Genomic DNA, 14,324 nt, shown 5'->3' on the forward strand with positions numbered 1-14,324 from the left:
TTGGGATTGTGAATGTACAGTAGTAACACTATCATTGACTGGCAAGTGGAACACAACCTAAATAGGGGTCATCTGGAACGACCCCTTCTCACTAAGGAATGTTTATATCAGGGCTTCCTAGGCGGCGCTAGTGGTAACGAATCTGTCTGCCAATGCAGGAGACACAGGAGACGTGGGTTGGGAAGATCCCATGAAGGAGGGCTTGGCAACCTACTCCAGTATTCTAACCTGGAGAATCTCATGGAGAGAAAAGCCTGGCTGGCTACAGTCCATAGGGTTGCACAGAGTCGGACACAACTGAAGCGACTTGTCACACACATGTATCAATGGAAAAGGAGACCAGACTTCCCCAAAGATGGTGGAGAAGCTCAGAGCTCAGGCTTGAGTCTGCCTGCTAAGCAGGGTAGCTGCGTGATTTGGGGAAGTTAATAAAACAGTGCCTTAGTTTGCTCATCTCTAAAATGAGAATAAAATAGTACATGTCCCTAGGGCTAAGGAGAGGATTAAATAAATTAAGATATGAGAAACACTTAATAAAGCCTCTAAACCACAGGAAGTGCTACACCTGTTACCTTTTATTGTTGTTGTTATTATAGTAAGAAAATTTGAGGAAGACACCAGGTTTCACTTTAAAGTATGGATAATTGGATAACTTTTTATACCAGCTCCTTACAATGCAGTGAGAAGAAAATTAATTACAGTTGAATTTCAGCAAAACTAAGGACTTTAAACCAATGCAAATATGGATTCTCCCTAATTTAGAAATTCCTCCTTCACATGGACTTGTTATCAACTGTACCTTACTCATTTATTTGCTCAATAAATATTTATAAACCACCTAATGTATGGCATGATGCTGAAGCTGAAGCTCCAATACTTTGGCCGCCTGATGTGAAGCGCCGACTCACTGAAAAAGACCCTTATCCTGGAACAGATTGAAGGCAGGAGCAGAAGAGGGCAACAGAGGATGAGACGGTTGGATGGTGTCATTGACTCAATGGACCTGAGTTTGAGCAAACTCCGGGAGATAGTGAAGGACAGGGAAGCATGGTGCGCTGGAGTCCATGGGGTTGCAAAGAGTCCAACACAGCTTAGCAACTGAACAACAATGTATGGTCTGCAGAAGAGGGCAACAGAGGATGAGACGGTTGGATGGTGTCATTGACTCAATGGACCTGAGTTTGAGCAAACTCCGGGAGACAGTGAAGGACAGGGAAGCATGGTGTGCTGGAGTCCATGGGGTTGCAATGAGTCCAACACAGCTTAGCAACTGAACAACAATGTATGGTAAGCATTAGTGTAGATGTTGGAATACCATAATGAACAAAGATTACCTGAAAGAATGACTGGAGAAAGTAACATGGAAACTCACATTACCATATGAAAAATAGAGAGCCAATGGGAATTTGCTGTATGACTCAGGGAACTCAAACAGGGGCTCTGTGACAACCTAGACGGGTAGGATGGGGAGGGAGATGGGAGAAAGTTCAACAGAGAGGGGGCATCTGTATACCTATAGCTGACTCATGTTGATGATATTTGGCGGAAAACAACAAAATTCTGTAAAGCAATTTTCCCTCAATTAAAAGATAAATAAATTTAAATTTAAAAAATAAATAAATTTTGAATTTAAACTTTCGTCTGATGTTAGGTCCATGGCATGTGGTTCAAGGGGCCAAGTCGGTCTGGATGTCTATAATGGGGGTTTGAGGGAAATGTAAAGGTGCAAGCATCTAAAAGTCAAAAACTAAATGTACCAAAAGGTGGGAAAGGATGCCGCAAGGGGAAAGCGAGGAGGCCAAAGGTGAGCTTGGCCGTTTTGAAAATGTGTGCAAGTCTGTACTACAGAGGAGAATAGACTGTTCCTCTTCCATTCTCTCTTCCTTCTCCTTCCTTACTCATCCTGGAACCCATCTGTGACTATGACTTCCATGCTTCTGGACTAAATAGACATGCATAGAATGCCTGAGGGTCCTAACTACGACATAGAACATTATTTTTATTTTATGTGGTAATGACTTAACCAACCCATTTGGAAATAAAGTTTTGAGAGCACAATCCATTTGCCTGTTGGAGTCTGTATTTTTATTATTGTTCTGATAATTTTCTGGTTCTGATAGTGAGTGCCATGAATGTAGGAGAAAAAATGTTGATATTTTCATTTTCTTTATGTGTCCTACTTTCAGTTTTTTTTTCCCTGTGGAGTTATTACATAGGTTAAAGGTATTAACTTTATTTTCAATAGTGAATTCCAAAATAATTCAGTGAACAACAAAAGGGACAGATGGATGGTTTATACTTGAAAAAGAGATTAATTTACTCAAATAGTACATGGCTTCAAATTGAAGAGATTTGCACACAAACAAAACCAGAAAATAAAAAAGAGAAATCTAGTCTATTTCTATTTCCAGAATTTGCTACCAGTATGGGTCAGTAAATGGCAATGCTTTCACTTGTATTTCTTTTCTCATTTTAAAAAAAAATGATAGTGAGAAATGAAACAAAAAGACCATTTGTTACACCCTGAGAAAAAGTTTTGTGGAAAATTTGGATTAATCAATGGTTATTATTCCAAAACTAGATATTGATGATGATTCAAGTAACTGACAATAAAATGATGATTCAAGTAACTGACAATGAAAATATTGTGTAATTTCATTAACACATCAAATAAACATCAAAAATGCTCAATATATGATGTTAAAAGTAACGTTGTCTGAGAAAGCAATAGCACATAATGGCCACTGTCATCTTGCTACTCCAAATCACCAGGGAAATAAAATCAGGTTTGTTTACATAAGAACTTATTTTAGATATATTTCTTTGCCCAGAATTTCCCTAGTGCTGTTTGGCATTTGATTTTTGCCACCAGCGTTCTCCTCACTATATATCTTTGAACTAATTTTGTGAAAGAGACTGAGATCTCATACATGTCTTTTTGTGTGCTTGCTTCTAAAACATACAATTTAGCATTGCAAAACTTTGGGTGTCCAGATGTCTCTTACACTTTTCGTGTGATTTGTAACTTGAGGGTTGGAAGACTTTCATAAGTAAGCTGCCATGTTCTGAAGCCAATCCCTGTTTTTCTGGTGTCTGATGGGGGACCTGGGGATAGCGAATGGGATTAGACAGATGCCTCTTTCAAAAATCTCTTCTCTTCACCATTTTCGAGATTTATGCTTGTTCATTATTTGAGTCAGTGCAGTGAGCTCCTTTTCTCCTGCGGACTGACGTGAACATTGAGGAAATGAGATTTGGGGGAGATGACACAGAAAAAGGAAGGAGGGACAGTTGTGTGTGTGTGTGTGTGTGCACTCGTGCGCACATACCACACTGGAGGTAGCTAACAGCTAGAAGACAGTATGAAGGAATGAGATAACTTGAGTTGAGAGAAGGCAGGTTTCTGAAAATAGGGGACAGACTAAGAAAAAGAAATGTTTAGAGTGTCAATGGCCAGTTCTCTCCTTGATGTTTTATCTGGGCCCTGGGGACATCTTTGAAAGCCACTAAACACCAGGAATGTTAGAATTTGTTCCAACATGTTTTGTTGGGAAAATACCTCAGAGGACAGAGAATGGGGATGGAGACTGTATTTTACCAATGACAAACAAAATAGTCAAAATGTTCTTGATTGGATGAAAATAATTGAATAAGCACATTTGATTGTTTCTACATGAACTGAAGGTTTTGCAGGGTGTGCATTAATATTTATGCTCTTTATACCAGACATCTGTATAAAATGTGATGAGTTACTTATTAGCAATGGACTGACTTTCTCCATGATCTCATCTTCATATTCAGACTGAAATTCCCCAGCTGTGACTTACAGAAATCCTTGCTCATGTACTATGTCATTCTCCTTCCTTATTTCAACAAATATTGACTAAGCACCTACAACATTTGAAGGAATATATCAAATACTAAAGAAATAGTAGTGAACTTGGTGCCTTTTGAAAATTTATAGTCTGGGGAAGGCAGGTATTAAACAATATGTTACACTAATGGAATTATTTAAGAGCTATTGTGCTAGACCCAAAGAAGAAATATGAAGCATCATGAGAACATATAACAGAGGGAAGCAAACTTAATCTGGGGAACTTAGAAAGACTTGCCTAGTAGGAGTTAAAAGGTTAGGGGTCCATGTGTCCCCCATCCTGAACCCCCCTCCTATCTCCCTCCCATGGCTGAGTCATGTCAATGTATGGCAAAAACCATTATAATATTGTAAAGTAATTAGCCTCCAATTAAAATAAATAAATTAATTTTAAAAAAAGTTAGGGGGTCCGATGATCGAATGTAGGGCATTAATGGTCCCAGCAAAAGGAAAACATAGGTGGGGACCCTGACACATTTTTTTAAACTTTAAAATTGTAGACCCACAAGAAGTTGCAAAAGGAATATGTAGTGAACCCTTCACTAGTCTCTTCCAATGGTAGCCTCTTATATAACTGTAGTGTAATATTAAAACCAAACAAAAATGATATTGGTTTAATGGTATGATAGTAGTAACTAGATTACAGTTCGGACTCAGTTGTCACCAGTTTTTATGCACACTCATTTGTATGTGCATGCATGTGTGTAGTTTTACGTTGCTTAGCCCCATGTAGACAGTTGTGTAACTCCTGCCTCAGTCAGGGTACAGAAGCATTCCATCACCACAAAGGACCTTCCTCTTGTTTGTCCTTTAGTGCCTCACCAATGCGTGATTTCTGTCTCTGTTCCCTAGGAACCATTCATTTGTCTTCTGTCTCTACAATTTCCTCATTTAGAAAATATTACATAAATGGAGTCATACAGTATACAATCTTTTGGAGATTGGATTTTCTCACTAATCGTGATGCCCTTGAGACCTGTCCAGGGTTGAATGTGTCAATAGCTCATTCTTTTATATTGCACAGTAGTATTCCATTGTATGGATGTATCAGAGTTTGTTAACTCACTGGAGGACATCTGGGTTACTTTCAGTTTAAGGCTATTATAAATAAAGCCTCTATGAACATTTATGTACCCTAATGCACTTTGAGGAGTGAAGAAAAGGCTATTGTTGTTCAGCACAAAATGAGGCTTGTTAGCAGCCCAATTATGCAAAGCCACAAATCCTTTTCTGGACATGGACTATAGAAGTACAGAAATGAATGAATAAATAATAAGAGGAAACTGCATGTAAACACAGAGTGTTTTAAGGACTCTGACTTTTGCCGTTATATCAGATATCCAGATGGTTGCCTTTTCTTTTTCTGTTTTTTTTTTTTTTATCTGTTTGTACATAATGAGGTGGTCAGACTTGAATACTAGTTTACAGATGGATGGGGGGTATTCTATACTTGAGATAACTAATTAAGACATAATCTCTAAAAACAGGCTTACAAAAACTTTTCTTCCCTCTGTTCACTGAGAAAAAAACTTATATTTAGCCAAAGAATTTTATTGGAAGGACCAAATTGAAAACTGTCAGCTCAGATTCTGCAGCCTAAGGAAGATTCTGCCTAGTGGTGTGTTGATTAAGAATACAGAAAAGCAAACTGGGAAAACATGAGTATATTGGGTTTTCTTTAAATTAGCAGGCATGGAAAAATGGACTATGAGAATCCCAATCAAGCCAAGTGTCTGCAGAGAACAGGTGATCTCTGACCAGAGGAAACATGGTTTTGAAAATTGAAAACATTTACCTTACTTCCCCAGCATTCACTTTCTTAATCATACTTAATTCAACAATTTTGAGGGAGGAGGTGAGATGAGAAGAGAAAACCACAAAGGAGATTTTAGAGTCAAACCAACCCTATTTTAAGTCATTTTATCAAAACAGTTGTTCCTAAAGGGTTTTCTGCTTATTTGAACTTCTGAGCTTTCCTGTCTCTAGAACACATCCTTAGCTCCTTTTTGCCAACCTGGCTTCTACCAATCCTTCTATGAAACTTTCCATCAGAATGATAATCTCTTTCATTGACTTCCCATTATAGTTACAGGATCATGCGGGTTTAGATGTAATGGCTGTTATATTGTCACAATTCTTAGTCATGTATGCCCAACCAAATTTAACCTACAAAAGCAAACTAACAAAATATAAAGTTTGAAAAATGAAGGAGGAGCGTATAGGGGGAATATCCATAGTATCATTGCCCAGATTTTCCATTTCAAAAGTCTTGCAAAGTACTAATAATGCTCAATACTGGAGGAATGACGGAAAATATACACACTAATACACTCTTCGTAGTTATTTTCACTGGGACTAGCCTTTCAGGAAAAGCAGGTGGACTCTTAAAATTTTGTATATTTAGGCCTAATACACCCACTTCCATGAATTTTTACCAAGGTAATCATTAGAGATACATACAAAAATTTTACCTATAAGATTGTTTTTTGAAATATTATTCATGACATAGAAAAATAAAAATAATTTGAAAGGGAATTGAATAAATTAATTTCTTTGCAGGCATTAAATTTCAAAGAGTATTTAATGAGATGAGAAAATGCTCATGTGATAAAAAAAATAGAATTACAGAGGACACACAGCTGTATGTATCCTGTTCAAATCAGATCCAATCCAGGCTCCTTTCTGTTTCTCTTTTCTTTCTTATTTCAGCAGTTTTGCAAAAATATCCTTTGCATCTGGAAAAATTGGGAATTGCTTTGGAAACTCACATTCTGGCTTCAAAATCTAACACACATCTATGGTTAATTTCAAATAATTGGAACAAAATACATTCAACACTAAGCCCATAAATCTAAAACTACAGAGAACAGAAGTTAATCTTTTGTCACTTGTCCATTGTAAATGTTAGTTATTACTGTACTCATTAGAAGAGATTTCCACTAATAAAATGACAAATTAACCAGCTTTATTGTATCATGATCTATAATATATTGTATATAGAGCCATATTACACTTGTATATTACCTTGGAAACTATTTTGTTCCTGTAGTTGAATCTCTATATAACTTGTTCTGTCTGAAAGTAGTTGTATGACAATAGAAAGTCTTTTTACTTTCTAGATCTCAGTCTCCTTTCCTATAAAATGAGTATAAGTGGTTTGTCAAATTCCCAAGGCTATTTATATATTTTTGTTTGGGTGTGTACCTGCACCGGTGTGTTTGTGTAAAGTTAAAAAGATGTAAATTTTGAATAATAGATGAGGAATTTGAAGCGTATCAGCTCTAACAGCTCTTCGAGACATGATTTTTTGACTGTGTGATTTCATGGCATATATTTTTTCTCTTGTGATGTTGTTTACCTCTTCGTAACTGGTGATGTGTCTTCCACTGACTTCTCTTCAGGTGCCTTAAAGAACACAAATATTTGTGGATAAAACAAGTTCTTATTATGTTAGCTGAGATTTAAAAGTTTGAGAATACTTTCTGTTGTGAAGGATAGGAGGAAACAGGCTTTGTTGAAAATTGTTGGTAGGAATATAGATTGACTTTGGAAGGCAGTTAGGAATAATCTACCTGAATTTAAAATGAATATACCCTCTATTTAGCCATATTTAGCTAAGAATATCCTATAATTATTCTTGTAAGTATAGAGAGATTTATGCAAAAGGATGTCCTTTGTAACATTCTTTCTAACAGAGAAAAATGCATACAACTCAAAATGAGTATTGGATACATAAAAAATGGTGCAGTCATACAATGGAAAACTATTTGGCTCTTCAAAAGAATAAGTTGTATGTATCAAAATGGAAAGATGTATAAGATATGACAGTAAATGAAAATATCAAACTGAAGAACAATTTGTATGGTGTAAATTTGTGCTAAAAGAAATATGTATTCACATAAATTTGAATCGAAAACTATTAAAATTTTGTAAAGGAATGCTTAGGAGCAGTTGCCTCTAGGCAATGGAACTGAGAGGGGAATTGTCTTGTTCTTACATACTGTTTAAATGTTTACCATGGATATGCATTGTTCTTATAATAATGAAAGAGTAATTTTCACTTATAAGATTAGAACTAATAAATAAATTAACAAAGTTGTAATGATCATTTTTGTGCTAGATACAGTTCTCTTTTCTGCTCTATTTTATTTGGGGAGACTCCCAGAAATGTAGTGTTCAGTCTTTGGATATAAAAAATAATATATCAGATTGTTTTCCAAAGAATTGTATCATTTTAATATATTACTAGCACTGTATAAGAGTAACAGAATAATAGCTTTACTAGTATTATTTATATGACAATTATTTTTATTAATTTGCAATGCAAATGTAAAATTTAATTACTGTTTTCATCCTATTAGCATTTGTGCTGCCCAATTTCCCATTTATTTTACTGTTGACAATTTATGCTAAGGAAAAATCCTAAATACAAACAATAACAACAAAGAAATTTTGTGACAAAGATATTTATTCTAGAAATATCAACAATGGTAACAACTTTAAATCTATGAGAAACAGTTAATTGTAATATATCCACTCTACACCAAGGGATTATATGGTTATTATTTAGTTATTAACTGTATATGCCACCAATATAATAATGCAGAAGGAGTAAATGAAAAAAGTTAACATATAATTACTGAGTTATTGGAGTTATGTAAGAATTACATAATCAACCATTTGTAGAAAAAACAATTGAAGGAAAGCCATTAAAATGGTAAAGTAGGAGAAATTCATTAAAACAGCAACATTTTTCTCTTTGTTCAAAATTTGTAGAGTTCAAACTGAATTAAACAAAGGCTATGTAAATGTCTATTGGTACAAGGTTAAGGTCAGTGCTCAATAAAGGCTAGTGCCCCTTCTACAGTTACTATAAAATAGAGAATTATAAATTCCACACTTTGCCTCTTTTATATATGTTGAGAAAACCAAAATTTTCTGTCATAAAAGTGAAGATATACTCCTTTATCTCCTTCCTAATCTTTTTCTCAGTCATACCTGATAGGATTGTGGATCCCCAGATGGTAATTCTGTACATGACTACAGTAAAATATAAAGTAAACAAAAATTTTTCTCCATAGAATGCAGAAAAATGTAAGGTAGTCTGTGCTGCTCCAGAAAACTGTAAAGGTATAGAAAAGGACTGTTAACAGTCCTAACATATTGAAGAGAAGAAGCAGTGATATGGATACCTAACATTTTGATGGATAATGAAAAGACAATTTCTCTTTCCCCTATGAAAACCCATGGCTTATGAGGTTAGAGTGAAAGCCACATACTGACTCATGGAATTGAGACTTGTACTAAAAATTAAGAACACACTAGCTTCAATTTTTCATTTATTTATCAAAATTGGCAAAAGAAACTTTTAATGATCTAGTTTGGGGATCATTTTGCTTCCAAAATTTGCAGTTGTTTTTCCTAAAATATCTGAGACTGTTGAAAGGAAGCAAAAGATTGTATTTCAGGGAAGGACTGGGGATGGGTGACTGAGGAGAGGGAAGTTCAAATAGGAATATCTCTTCCAAAACGTATATGACAATCAAAGAAAAAGCTCAGTGATGGGATAAAGACTCAATTTCAGAGTCTGAAGATAGTGTTCTACAATATGGTTAACTTAAGTATAAAAACAGTCAAGAGATATAGCTTATCTGAATACAAGCATTATTCCGTTTGTTGAAAAGATGGTACAGAAAATCTAAAATTTTCTATTATAATTTGAGGGATGGTTGACCTCCAAAAAGATGTACCACAGCATCAATTACACATTCCATGTATTTTCTTTAATTCATTAACAGTAAACTTTATCTGCAGCATGATCACTTCTTCCTGCATTCCAAAGGCCGACACAGCTTTCTTTACTTTGTTTCCTATCATATTGTATACAACATGCAAATGCACTAAAATTGAAATATAGCTTAGCAATTTGTAACATTGTAAAGCCATAAATTATAAAATATGACCACTAAATATTTTGGTTTAATAAGCCTGGTGTTTTACTACATATTTATTTCATCTCACTCTTAAAATGTCAAATGAAACTGAAAAATCTGCTTTAGTTCCAAATGTAGAACTACTAATTTTATGGCCTAATATCTGATTAAATGTAACTATGCTTCTAAGAGTGTATAGATTCCAAGCATTAGACGGGCTGTCTAATTCCATCATTTTAAGTGGAATTGAACCTCCTCTTGCCAAATATGATAATATGCTGAGGGAGGGAGACGGGGACAAATGAAACAACAGAGGTGTTTGAAGGCTCTGTGAATTGATGGCCTCTACTTGGGAGGCTAAACAGAACATTTTAATAGCTCCAGTACCCACATTCTGGGTAAGATAATATAAAAGGGAAGAGAAAGAGTTTTTAGTGATTTCTCTTTCCTTGAGAAACCTGTTATCAGTGTCAATAGACTTCAAGATAAAATACATAACCAACAAGAACTCTGTGCAATATGCTGTAATAAATAATTTGAAAAAGAATAGATACATGTATATGTATGGGGGCTTCCTCAGTAGCTCAGTAGTAAAGAATCTGACTGCAATGCAGGAGTCAAGACTCAGAGACACGGGTTTGATTCCTGGATCGGGAAGATCCATTGGAGGAGGAAAGTGAAAGTGAAAGTCGCTCAGTTGTGTCCAACTTTTTGAATTCTCCATGCCAGAATACTGGAGTGGGTAGCCTTTCCCTTCTCCAGGGGATCTTCCCAACCCAGGGGTTGAATCCAGGTCTCCCACATTGCAGGCAGATTCTTTACCAGCTGAGCCACAAGGGAAGCCTGGAGGAGGAAATGGCACCCACTCCAGTAATCTGGCATGGAGAATCCCAGGGACAGAGTAGCTTAGTGGGCTACAGTCCATGGGGTTGCAAAGTGTCGGCCATGAAAATGAAAGTGAAAGTAACTTTCACTTTCATAACACACATGTGTATACCTCAATCACTTTGTTGCATACCTGAAACTAACACAACATTGCTGAATCAACTGTTCTCCAATATAAAATAGATAATAATAATAAATAATAAATGCATAATAAAAAAGTAAGCTGATAGAGTTAAAACAGAATGCCTGCATACCCAGGAATAAGAGTGGGCTCTGAGGCTGTATAACTTCCAGTAGGCAGTTCTAAGACTGTTTCCCGATGGCTAGCTTTTGAGGTAACAGCATTTTTAGTTTGCGAAAAAGGGCACAGACAGGCTTATATTCATGGCCCTCGAGAATCCTGCTGACTGGTTCATTACACAGAACTGGCAACTGACTCCTAAGATAAAAGTTCTTGATGGCTTTCCAAGCCAGAGAAAGGGCGCTGAGTGACACATATAAATATATATGGGAGAAAGGAGAGTGAGCTTGAATGGCAGTGACCTTTTCATGAAAGTTTTATGGAAGAGGTACCAGCTCTAAAACCTTAGACTGCGTTCTGAAGAATTTGTCCACCACTAAACAAATGGTGAGGATTCTCTTGCTAAAGGGGGGAATTTGGGATATCTTTATACATATATGACAAAACTTCTGAAATAGCATAGTCTTAGAAGTGGATCACTACACTAGACTGCTGCATATATTCTTTTTCTTAGTCCTAGTACTGGATTCCTGCGAGACTTTGGGAAAATTTCTTGACGATTTCTTTAACATCCAGTATTTTTTTCTGAGTATTGTGTATCTATTGCCTGGTTGTTGATTTATATTATGCATGTAAGAAAGTACATTGAGTTCCACAGAAGAAATATATAATGTAAGCAAATCATATTCAAATTTAGTTATTTTAAGATATAAATGGAAAACTTCTAAGTAGTGACTACCCTTTTCAAATGTAATTTTTTTCAGAAAAAATCTCTCAAAATCTACATGATGCTAATTTATTTCAATTGTCCTTTATCCTATACTTTTTACATCAACTAAATAATAAGAAACATTAAAGTGAGAGATTTGAAGAGAGAAAATGTATTATAATAGGCCCTAGGTCCTCTTAGGTTTTAAAAATCATTGACATTATAAATCTTTGGAATGCATCTACAGGAATGAAATTTCTGGAAAAAAATTGAAGTATCGTGTTTAAAAGTAAACTTTCTGTGGTGGTAATTGTAATACCCATAAGTATGGAATGATAGTGATAGTATATCTTATTTTTGTTTAATACAATTCAGTCCTCATTGCTGTTACCAATTTCTGCAAGCATTTTAGCACCATTCACTGATGTTGTATAAGTATTACACTTTTATACTTACCATGTTTTTATTATCTTACTTTTAACTATATATCATAGATACAAAAATAATGTCTTTAAAATTCTCCTAATTTCTAAAAAAGATAATTTAAAGTGATTTCTAGTGGTTTTTACAAATTCAAATGTTTCCAGTAAAAATTCTAATGAAACAAGTTAATAAGGTCCTTATTCTTCTGTATTTTCAGGCAGAAACAATGATTATGTTGTATATTTCAACTCCTTATGATGATGATTCTAATATGCTTCTCTATTTTGCTCTATGGAAAAATGGCTAGCTTAATAAATTGAATTTTAAATGATTCTAATGAAGTATTTATATACCAACCTTAAGATGACTATAACAGAGCCAAAAAAAGTAGGTAAAACTTCATAAATGCTTAGTGATGTGATCTAATCAGCCATTTACATTTGTGGAATTCAAATCAGAAGACATGGGAAAGTGTTCATGTGAGAAGAGAACATAGAAAGACGATATACTTAATAGGAAAAAGAGAAGACAGTTGTAGAGAATTAAATTAATGTTAATAGATAACAATAGAAAAGCTTTAAGAATAACTTTCTCCTTAGAAAGAATAAGAGAAATATGATGTGTATAAAATATGACAGCAGCAATTTTCTCTTAATGATAATAATAAAAACCTAAAAAATTAAGGTAACGATAGATACCACCATATCAAAACTGTGACAGCTCATTTAATTTAAATGTGAGAAAATATTTTCATATCATATGAAATTAACGTATAAAATAGTTGCTATACAGGATTTAGAGAAAATTGCAAACAATCAGAGTTTTTGTTTTCTTCAATAACTGTTTGAGGATAGAGAATAGACAGTGAAGTAGAAAAAAGGAAGGGAGGAAGAGGAAGGAAAGAGGGAAAGAACAACATAACGAGGATATACAGTGAGAATTAATGTGCTTTACTTGGGAGCCTAACCACAACATATTAATACCTAGTAATAAGACTCACTTTCTGGGTAAGATAATCTGGAAGTGAAATCAAATGTTATTGAACATAAAATCTCTTGAGATCTATACACAAGTTCCTAATGGCCACTTCTATTTAACTCTATCACAGCCACTCTGAAGTCTGAAGTCTATATTCTAAATTTAATTCACTACCCCTCCCCCACCTCTGCCTCTATATTCCCTCCTGCTAGGTACCATTTCCCAGATCTATCCAGTAGATCACACTGGTGTGCTTACTGACACCTACCTTTGCTTCAAATGCTACTTGCTATTGCTTCAATATTGATGTTCTATTTTACTGCCTCAACTTTCACAGTCCCTGTTCATTTCTTTTTTATTGAAGTACAGTTGATTTACAATGTTGTGCTAATCTCTGACTCAGTTTTACACAGGGAGAATCCCTGTCCATTCTTATACTACTAAATTATCTTTCTGTGAATTTGGTCACGCCACTCTCTTGCTGAAAAACCTACTCTGAGCAGAGATTAGATTAGGTGGGCATCTGCCACCCCCACCCTTGCATTTGACTTTCAGATAAAATTAGCAAAAACTCTTCCTCTTCCCTGATTTCGTGACTTATTGGCCAAAGCCTTCCCCAAGACTTTTAAAAATGCCTGTAGGAATTAAATTCTCTAGTCATCTCAGCCTCTGGGCCTTGCCTTCTTAATATGTCTTACACAACTAACTCAGCCCACTCTATTTTCACAAACACTAAAATCCCTACTTACATAAATATTACAAATTCAATGAACTTGGAGATTTGGGAGAAAGACTGGAGAATGAATTACACATTATAAATACAAATAACTTCACATGGAACAAAAAGATAATTATTCTTAAAATATCCCTCATTTACCCCTAAAATATCTCTCGTTTACCCTTATCCTGTGAATATTTACTAATGTGTTTATGAACTCCTCCCTCCCCACTTTTCTTTATCTTGTTGAATTCTCCCTTCCTTCCTCTGTTTCTGATCTCTTTACTAAGAACTCCAATTTCTTCTTTCATTTTTTAGCAATTTTGGCTAACCCCCTCCCAGCTTCATGTAAGTTAAATCCATCAGACTTATTCAATAAAACACATCTAGACACAGACTAAAGGGCCTGTCATTTGATTTGCTCCTCTCTTAGAAGGAAGTTATTGTCATAAAAAAAGAGAAAATAGGTGAATTTAAAAAAAATAAATGCCATAAAAATAAACATCACCAAGGAGTCCTATTTCCTATCTGATAAAATCTAGACTCCTTACTTTATCCCATGA

At 35.1% G+C, this 14,324-nt stretch overlaps 1 pseudogene across 2 annotated transcripts in view; it reads left to right on the plus strand.

Annotated features, from left to right (window-relative positions):
• The first annotated feature begins 11,199 nt into the window (after window positions 1-11,199).
• LOC145531285 (protein CFDP2 pseudogene) overlaps window positions 11,200-14,324 on the plus strand; it is a 59,206-nt pseudogene continuing 56,081 nt past the window's right edge. The window contains exon 1 of one of the 2 annotated variants that reach the window (XR_014072322.1): window positions 11,200-11,320. The product of XR_014072322.1 is annotated as a protein CFDP2 pseudogene, transcript variant X2 (transcript). The remainder of the gene's footprint in view (window positions 11,321-14,324) is intronic. The other variant, XR_014072320.1, reaches the window with a different exon arrangement.

Source organism: Giraffa tippelskirchi, chromosome 2, assembly GCF_054371585.1.
Source record: "Giraffa tippelskirchi isolate mGirTip1 chromosome 2, T2T-mGirTip1v1.2.pri, whole genome shotgun sequence".
In the NCBI taxonomy this organism is placed as follows: domain Eukaryota; kingdom Metazoa; phylum Chordata; class Mammalia; order Artiodactyla; family Giraffidae; genus Giraffa; species Giraffa tippelskirchi.